The 9998-nt window shown below is 44.0% G+C and overlaps 2 protein-coding genes across 2 annotated transcripts in view; one reads left to right on the forward strand and one right to left on the reverse strand.

The window, feature by feature from the left end:
* Nucleotides 1-9451, reverse strand: part of dyrk1b (dual-specificity tyrosine-(Y)-phosphorylation regulated kinase 1B) — a 61671-nt gene extending 52220 nt beyond the window's left edge. The window contains exon 1 of the mRNA XM_055163598.1: nucleotides 8697-9451. The gene's annotated coding sequence lies outside the window, so the exon portion shown is untranslated. The remainder of the gene's footprint in view (nucleotides 1-8696) is intronic.
* The window catches only part of dnase2 (deoxyribonuclease II, lysosomal), a 167196-nt gene that overhangs the window by 17988 nt on the left and 139210 nt on the right, over nucleotides 1-9998 (forward strand).

Here is a 9998-nt window from a genome sequence, read left to right on the forward strand (position 1 = left end):
AAAACAAACACGTCATTATTAAGTTGAATCATTAGGAATTAAGTGTTAAAGTGGAATTAATTTTTATTCAGACTTAAATTTCTCATGTGAACGTGGCAGTTGAATCTCAGAGTTCAAGTGGAAGTGATTGACAGGTGGATTAGCCAATCACTGACACACATGGTTCATTCATATCAAAACAAATATGGCTTCTAATGAGAAAAAAATAGGAAAAAAATAACAGAGGACTGAAAAACCTCACATATTTTAGTGAATCGACGACCGAAGCAGCGAACTGTTCACTGAGGTGAGAGACGTGTCATCATGTTTGTTTTTTTTAACAGAACAACAGGTGAAATTCCAACCAAATCGCCTCGTTGTGGTCAGATTGTGTTAAAATAAAGTTCTTCACACCCACAGGTAACGTCAACATCATAAATTAAATATTCTTATTTACACCGAGTTTCTTTATTCCAGTGAAATCATCAGGATTAAAACGACTCTGTGCATTTATTTATCACTAATGAAAGTCGTCAGAATCTCTCTGATGCACTTTTAGTCCAGAACAGACGATGTACAGAAGAGTTCTGAGGGACTGAGACGTCACACACAGCGCTCCAGTCAAATGAAGCTCATGAAGTCGGCAGTTATGGAGCCAATTTGAAGCCAGGTCCATGTCAGGAACAGAAATTTATTTACAGACAAAATGGTGAAATAAAAACCCCAGGATCATGTAGAGCGGGTTTATACCAACATTTTAACCCTTCCAGCTCGACGGTATCGTACATAATACTGGGAATATGTTTTATAACCGCACAGAACTTTCCAACCATAAAGGATAGAAAAGCTGATAGTTGCGGCTTTCTGAGCAGATTTCCGGCATTATCCTACGTCACTCGCTCCGTGATGATGTCGGGAAAACAAGTGTCCAACAGGAACTTTGTTTTGGTCCAAACTCACTCGCTCTGTCCATTTTAATTGGTCCAAACTTTGCCAAAGAGTGTAGTGAGTCAAAACAGTCGATGCTCTGAGCGTCTGTGTTCAGAACTACTGAAAAAGTTGCTCTAAGTGCAGAAATTTCTCCAATAAATGGTAATAAATACACATCTTGGTCTGTTAATTATGCATCCTTTCCTGTTTTATTTGAAAGGTCTATTTGAGTCAAAATGTCCAAATCTAAACGTAATAAACTCCATGGAAATTCAAGAATTGATGTGGCAAGTTAAATGTGTTGTGTGTATTTTATTTATCAGAATACGAATTGAAAAGTTATGACATCAAGAATTACAATCACAAAATGAAAATTTACTGTTACACTTTCTTCAGTACAAATACGAATTCACAGTTCTGGTTCAGTCCTGGTTTAGTCCTGGGACCAGTCTTGGTTTAGTCTTGGTTTAGTCCTGTTTTAGTCCATAACTGAAGCAAAAGTCCGGCATCTCAGTCGATGTTTCTTCTGCTCAATAAATGAAGCCTGTGAAGTGATGTTATATTTTTGAGTCGAGTCGCGTCTGAATTCGTACTGAAGAAAGTGTAATTGTAAATTTTCATTTTGTGATTTTAATTCTTGACGTTGTATCTTTTCAGTTTGTTTTCTGACTGATAAAAAACACAACACATTTTCTGTACGACTGGACTCATTCGAGAATTTACGAATATTTATTTTATGCTCGACTACAGACAAATATGCACAGACTTTTATTCTACACACACGAATATTTCTGAAAGCTTCTTACGCCATAATTTTCCTGATGTTTGCACGATCTTCAGGAAATTTTGTCTCACGAGATCTTGTCCCACCTCTACTAGAAAATAATAATCGAGATGAGAATTTTACAAGTATTTCAGTTCAATCTAGACTCTGGATTTACATACAGTGCTCCGGTATTTTTCATGACCGATACCACGTGTTCCTGAGCAACCGATGACTGATAAACTCTCCTGATACTTCTGGACCAATAAGAAGGGCAGATTTTGGTCATTTTCTGGATTTGTCAGGATGTATGTTTTCAGTTTTTAGAGCAGTTTTCTGTTTGCATTATCGTGTTTAGATAAAGTTTTGCCTGCAGGCTCCTCTTTATGCAGCAGTCGACCAAAACAAAACATCGGCGTCTTTGAAGATCTAAGGCCGAAGGCAGATTCACTAAGAGTGCAAATATCGAACAGGTATATCAGACTCTAATCGGTATCGGACGTCATATTAACTTTAAAAACACAGAGGAAGTACCAAGTAAAGGACTTTTATTCTAACTCCAACAGAGTGCCGCAGACTTTTTTGACCGATTTTTACTCTTTCACAGTAAGTTTTTCTTCACTATGTTAGTAACTTTACTTTATCTTATTTAATGTTTCAGGAAGCTGTAAACGTGACATATTCAGAATAACTGACATTGTTTAATATGTGATTATTATTTTCACCTTTAACTGTGGTATATTTGTTTTACAGGAACGGAACGAGACAAAATTTAGGTCCACGAGAACGAGATTTTAAAATTCACGGTTCAGTTTCCAACTTTGGCTTCACAATTTTATTTGTGTTATTTATTTCATTTCATAGTTTTGTTTCCGTTCTAATTCTGCTTTTTGGAACTGTAAAAGATGTAACTCAGACACACGTGACCATTTTTTATCCAATCAAAATATAAACACTAAAAAATCTCCAAATTTTCCTCACGTGTGCACGATTTTGTGGCAATTTTATCTCTCGAGATCTTGTATTGACCTTATTGTATAACTATATTTCTTTATTTTAACTTGTACAGACACATTTATTTATTTCAGGCTTATTTACACCTGTTACACTTATTTTTTTATTTATTATTACCATATATTCCCAACTCTAGTAGTAGTTGGTTCCATTTGTTTGGAGTGCTCAGATACTGATACTGGATCAGGTATCGGCTCCAAAGTATCGGTTGTGCCGGAACTGAAGAAGCTGGATCGGTGCATCTCTGCCGTAATTTTAAGATGAACCTGTAAGTTTCTTTGTGAACGACCTCGAGTAATGCTGTGCAAAAACGTTAATATCGATATACGGTGATCCTAAATCTGGTCACACAGTATTGCTGCTGTTTCGATATATCGGCAAAAGTATTTTTTGGTATCTTAAAAAATCCTGGTCAGAGTTGGTCCAGAAAGTGTCACGTTTGAGCTTTTAATACACAAAACTGTTCTGGAGTTCGTTGAGAGGTAAAGAAGAGACACATAACACATTTTATCCTTCAATATTTCATGTTTTTAGGAAAATAAAGTCTATTTTTTTTCTTGATGCACTGGTATCTGTAGATATCGGGTATTGACAGATGCTTAAAACCTGGGTATCGGAATCGGTATCAGAACTGAAGAAGCATCTCTGCAATAATTTTAAGGTGAATTCACACGTTTCTTCGTGAACGAGCTCGAGTGGTGCTGCACAAAAACATGAATATCGATAAATCACGACGCTAAATTTGGTGTTATAGTATTGTTATCGAGAGCGGCTGTTTCGATATATCGGCAAGAGTATTTGCATTGCGCGACTTTTCTTTGCCTGGACTGTTCCACGGTATGACTAAACATTTCAGATCTGACCTGTAATGTGGCGTACGGCTGTAACCTGCTTCTCTCCCTCGTGGTAGATCAGTTTTATCTTTACTCTGGAACATTCTAGACCAAGGAATAGTATTTCCATGGAGACAGGATGGCGGCGGACCCTCCACTAGATATTTTTTTTGTGACTGGACTATAATTTTGTTGCTTATTTATCGATTTTTTTGCGTTTTGATGATTAAAAATTCTGCTCAAAGTTGGTTTAACAAAGAAAATTTGTTGCTAAAATTTGGTTCTTGAAGCTGCACTGTGTAACTTTTCTGATCAAACGCTTTTCTCCATGGAAATACAGTATTATTGATTTGTCTGGAATGTTCCGCAGTCTGGCTTTAAACCTTTATTATTATCATCATCACTGAGACCGAGTCACAGGTCAGATCTGTGGAGAGGCGACCCCGCTCAGTCAGAATGCCTGTTTTTCAGAGCTCTAAAACCACCTGTGATTGAATAAATGTAAAGTAGAGCTGTTTAATGTCACACTGCGGAACATTTCTGGCAGAGCAATGACGTATCCATAGAAACACAAAGGTCACTGAACCCGAACCGAAAAGTTACGAAACCCACCTTTAAAAAACAGCAAATTTATCACCGAGTATCACGTGTAATATGTCGATTCTCGCGTGTATCGCCGTATCGTGATAATGCCGTGTATCGAATATCGTATCGAATCGTGAGGGACTCGATTCCCGGCCCGAGCCTCGACTAAACGTGGACTCTGTGACGCAGCTGCAGTTTGGGGTCGGCGCCACAGAAACGAACGATTCCCCAACGCCGCGAAACGAAACAAACTCAACACGACATCCTCCGAAAGCCGCAGAGTCGTAATCCGATTAGAATCAGAACGTAAACGGAAGAAACATGAAAACTGAACCTCTGAAATGATTTAAGTTACATCATTTCTAACGCAAACTAAATATTCTGAATGATAAAAAATATTTAAACCGTTTTGAAGCGAAGGCGAGTCTTGTATTGGGTTTTTTACTTCTCTCGGGTTTTCACTGTAATACGTCAAATATTTCGATCACTATGTTACGTTTATTGTTTTAAAAATGTCATATTCGCCCAAATCAACATATTCACAGGTTTTATAAGTGTCCCCTCCCTTCGCTCCCTGCGCTAAGTCACTCCCCCTTTAGAGCACTAGCACAACACACTCAGCGAGCGTCCCATCAGGTTCGTCCGGTCGCTGTGTTCAGTTTTTTGTCAGGTTTTTGTATATTTATGGAGAATTGTGGTGTGGGAGCATGAGGCTTGTGGGCGGAGCCTCGTACAGGGTTTGAGTTGAGCCCGGGAGAGATCGCTAGATGACTCAAACATGCATGGATGAGTCTAAAACCTCTTCAGACAGGTTTGTGATGAAGGAGCAATGTTATAATAACTAAGGGTGTGCAAAAATATTGAAATATCGATATATCGTACTGTGGACTGCTGTATCGATATACCACCAAGAGGATTTTTAGGCATATTTTACTAAATTATTCTGTGTAAGAGCTACAGTTGTGTTGACATTTTCACCATTTTGATGAGTAAAATGGTGCATTTCATATTAACTTTGCACAGACTTAATAGATTTTAGTGTCACAGTCATGAGTTAGTAGTTTTTGTTTTTCACTGAACCATATCCAATCAGTTTGAAATATAGATCGTATTGAATCCAAAGTGCACTGTATCGAAAAATGTATCGTGGCTTATGTATCGAGGTATCGTATCGGCAATTTCTTAATGATACCCAGCCCTAGTTATAATATGGTATAAGCTTAATAAAAAATAAAAAAAAGATAATTTAGCATAATACCCCCCCCCCGAATCTAAAAAAGGCCCAACTCAGGTTACAGGGAGTCAACTCTGGCTTATACAGAACTGCCTCCGTCACGATTAACACCACCCGAACATCACCTCAACATCACCTCAGCACCACCATAACAGCACCAACATCACTCCAACATCACTCCTAACATCACCCCAACATCATCCTAACATCACCAGAACATCACCCCAATGTCACCTTATCACCCTAACATCACCTCAACACCAACCCAACGTCAACCCAACGTCACCTCAACGTCACTTCTGTTTTATAAAAGTCACGCCTCTGTCAGGACACAGTTGTTTCAGGCCACTGCAGTCACACCTGTAGAAATTTAAGATGTCAGTTGGTTTGTCTAAATACTGGGCCGATATTTGTGCTTTTAAATGAATGGAATATCGGCGGAAAATCTCCAGCACAGGTCGATATTCACAAAAGAATAAAACAAAAGGCTGTGGGCGAGTTTGTAGTAAATATAAATATCTTTATCTGTGGGAAATGACCAAAATTGGCCCAAAAATATCAACGGAGCTTATCAGCATATGTATCTGCCATGAAAAAAAAACAACATATTGGTCTGTCTCTAGGAGAAATGTTTCAGCCTTTTGCAGTCACACCTGCAGACCAGTGTGGGGCCCCTGACCACTTCGGGCCCCTGACCACGGCCCCGTCCCCTCAGCGGGGCCCTCTCACTACAGAAATTCATATTTAGTTTACATTTATTGGTAATATAAGGATCTGAAGCAGTGGGTCAGTCATGGGCCTCTAAAGCAGCTCGTTCTTCCACAGATCCGGCTTTTGTGAGGGGTTTCTACATTAATTTACTGAGTAGATTCTGTAGCATCACTGTGGGCACCTTTCTGGAGACATTTTGAGGACTTTTTTTGTATTTAATTGTTAATCGCTGTGGCAACAGTGCAAGCGGGCGAGACCGTCAGAACTCCACGAGTCTCTGGGCGGAGCTGGATCAGATTCAAACCTGGAGCTTTTATTTCTTTACAGTTGTAAGTTTTACTCACAAATCTGTTTAAAATGGTTCATTAGTGAGCGGCTCGCCTCTCCACAGATCTGATAAAGACTCACTGGTCTCTGCTCATGGGTATGAAACATCAGCTGTGAGTGAATGAAACACATGAAAAGTGTTTCAGCAGAAGAAACATGACTGATGTTTCACCATCCTCTTCATCGTCAGAGCAAAAGGGAAACTCTGGTCACACTTTTGTCAGCTCCTAAAACTCTGTTCATCACTTTACACGCAAACACCAAATCAGAGTTTTCCACAATCTTCACTCTACACGGAGTTTTTAGAAAGATTCGTTTTCAGAGGAGAAATCACCATTTGAGTGGAAAAGACGAAGAGAAATGTCGTGTTTTTAAAAACACCCGTGTACGTGAAAACGAGGCCTGAGATTTAAAAATGCTCAACATTTATTTCTTCATGTCGTCTGCACTGAAACAAAGCAAAGGATCATGGTCTGTGTAGTTCACTTTTTAAACTATTGCTGCAAAATAAGAAAGAATTTAAGCAAAGACACTTGTGATTCGATACAGACGATCCATGATATTATGAGACTTCAGATGATATCACGATATTTCAGTTACTGTTACTTTCCTAATGACAAAACCCGACTAACGCCAACGAGCCCCAGTCCTCCTCAAACATGTGAGATGTTCAGAGCAGCACGTGCTCCACACCACATCTTTGCTTTGAGACACTGGACAGATCTGCCACAGACTTTATGGTTCTGGTTTCACACACAGGCCGCTCCTGCCCTGCCCCCCGGACGGGTGAGGGCCGCTCCTGCCCTGCCCCCCGGACGGGTGAGGGCCGCTCCTGCCCTGCCCCCCGGACGGGTGAGGGCTGACCAGGAGCAGGTCAGGATTTCACAGGCTCGGCTCAGCTGTTGCTCTCCATCACGTTCTTATTGATGTCCATCTCTGGCAGCACTTCCCTGGGCTAAGTGACCCCCTCAAGGAATTAAACACAATTAATTTGCCCATGACATGACAATATAAATATAACAGTGAAGTTTCACCGAGGACCGGGCTCCATGTTTGGTCCAAATGTGCACAGCTCCACTTCAGTTTAATCCAAACGACGGGACCAGGAGGAACCCTCGTCACAAATCTAAAATGTCACTTCTGCACAGTCGGTTGTTTCGGTTTAAGGTGTCGTTCTGTAAAACTGCTCCTGTTCTACATTTTGGACTTGACTTAAATAATCAGAGCTGTTTAAAGAGAAAAGCAAACAGGAGGCCCAGTGTGAAGGCCCCACACACATACAGAAACATCTGAACAGAACTGTGAACAGGACTAAACAAAACAAGTGTTCAGTGTCAATCAGCAGCTGCTCGACCACACTGGGTCCATCATGTTCTGTTTTCTCCCTTCTCACTAAAGTTAAATCCACTATGTATCAGTTCTGGATGGTTCTGGCCCAGTCCGGCCCGAGTCCAGCCTGAGTCCAGCTCACACCGTGTGTCTGGTGTGATGGACCATCCGAGCCGTGCACAGGTGACTGGGACATGACTGTGGAGAATCTGAAGTGAGTGAACAAAAGCTGAGCCGGGCACATGTGGGTCGGAGCGGCCTGTGTGAACAGTGCAGGTGTGATGCTGGTGATTTTTGTTAATCCTGGATCATCAGAGGGACGTGCTCCACTCGGGGGCAGGGAAGGGGCTGGGGTAGGGGCTGGGGTAGAGGCTGGGGTAGGGGCTGGGGTAGAGGGCTGGGGTAGGGGCTGGGGTAGAGGCTGGGGTAGAGGGGCTGGGCTGGGGTAGGGGCTGGGGCTCCTGCGGTAGAGACGGAGACACACAGAAAGGTGCAAAAACGCACGAGCTGCAGAAGCAGGTAAAGCCACAACAAAAGGCCGAATAAACGCGCACGAGTGGAGCAGTGGGCAAAGCCGAAATGCGACAGCGGCACACGAGCCCGGCCCAGTGCCTCTGCACACACCAGAACCAGCGCGGCCCGGCCCAGAACCAGCGCGGCCCGGCTCCCGGTTCTGTTCTGTGCACATGACATGGCTCCTCCTCATCACACGAAGCCGTGTTCTGTGCACAGAGGCTCGGTTCCGCCGGGCAGCGGCCGGTTCCGTCCGAACACTCGGGGCGGTTTAATGAACGTTCCTAATGAGCCTCTGGGCGAATCTTTGTCAGAGCTTTTCCTGGCGGACGGGGAGGGTCGGGGGGAGGACACAGAGGCACGGGCCGCCTGAGTCACCGGTACCGGCCTCAGACCCTGAGCCCGCGCTGCGTTCGACCAGAGACGCCCAAAGCAGAACCGGCTTTTAACGGAGAACACGGCACAAAGCCGCACTTACCTCAGGCGCGGTGTCGGTGCCAGTGCCGTGTAGCAGCCATGATCGGAACCAGCTCTCCCCGTCCACACGAACCAACCCTTACGGGTCAGCGGTCCTTCTCCCACCAGTGTCCAAATCCCCACGGCGTCTTCCAACACAAGGGCCGATAAATCCGTCGGTGCTGGTGCCGAAGCGGCGCGTTTGGCACCGCGGCGCCGGAGACGAGCTCCTGTCACCGGCTCAACTTTAGCTGCTCGCGGCCGCTGACAGCTCCGAACCCCGGTCCCGCTCAGCCCAAAGCGGCTCGATGCGTCTCTTTACTGAAGCCACAGCCGCCGCAGCCCGTCCGACACCGCCGAACCCGCCAGCATTACTAATATTTATATAAATAATAATTAACGGAACTAGCTAGCTGTTAGCTAGCATGCTAACGGTCCATAAAAACGCTGCCATTGAAGCAGAGGAAGACGGTCCGGTCCGGTCCGGCTCAGCGCAGCGGCTCCGGGCTCAGCGGCCCTCGGAGCGCGGAAAACGGCGAGGAGGCTGAGTGTTGTGGCCGTGTTGTGGCGTGTTGTAGCCGGGCAGCCCCTCTGTGGTGGAACATCGGTCACAGAAGAGGGGCTGCACTGAGCGCACTCCCGACGCCAGGCGAGCACGGCCCAGCGCGCTCCACTCACGGTCCCACAAAATGGCTGCCAGATCCCAGCCCGTGCAGCCTGAGCAAAGTGCTGCTAAAGTTACGTTCGGCGCCACATTTGTTCCGTGGCCGCGAGAAAGACGCGTTTTATGAGCCGTGGCTGCGGGTGCGCGGCCCGGGATCACGGCTCACGCGTCTGACCCTGCGGTGACACGCGCCCAGACGCGCCGCACAAACGCACGTTTCTTTAATTGAATATAAAGCCTCTTCATGCACCAATTAGACCGTGTTCACCGGCTCCTACAGTAAAGGCAGTGTCAGTCTCCAGGCAAAAGCACCACAGGACCGGACACAGACTGGACCGGTTCTGACTCGGGTCCAAACCCAAAAGTCCCACAAACGAATCCTTGGGTCGACTTCTGAACACAAGTCCCCATTTCCACAGGACAGTCCCAGTTTTGACCCTCTTGTCCCATCAGATTTATCCAAAACCACTAATTTATCCCAGTTTTTTTTTTTTAACACAACAATAAACATGCAAAAACTCATCATTTGTTTCAGTAAAACACAGAAAAGCTGCTTAAAAACGACCAAAACACAAAGAAAATGTGACTAAACTGACTCATGTTCATCGTAAATGTTTCTGCAAAACTATTTTCCTCATTCTACAATTTTATTATCACCAC

This window comes from Boleophthalmus pectinirostris, unplaced genomic scaffold (assembly GCF_026225935.1).
Source record: "Boleophthalmus pectinirostris isolate CB_2022bp ecotype Guang Dong unplaced genomic scaffold, ASM2622593v1 HiC_scaffold_6, whole genome shotgun sequence".
NCBI classification, from domain to species: Eukaryota; Metazoa; Chordata; class Actinopteri; order Gobiiformes; family Gobiidae; genus Boleophthalmus; species Boleophthalmus pectinirostris.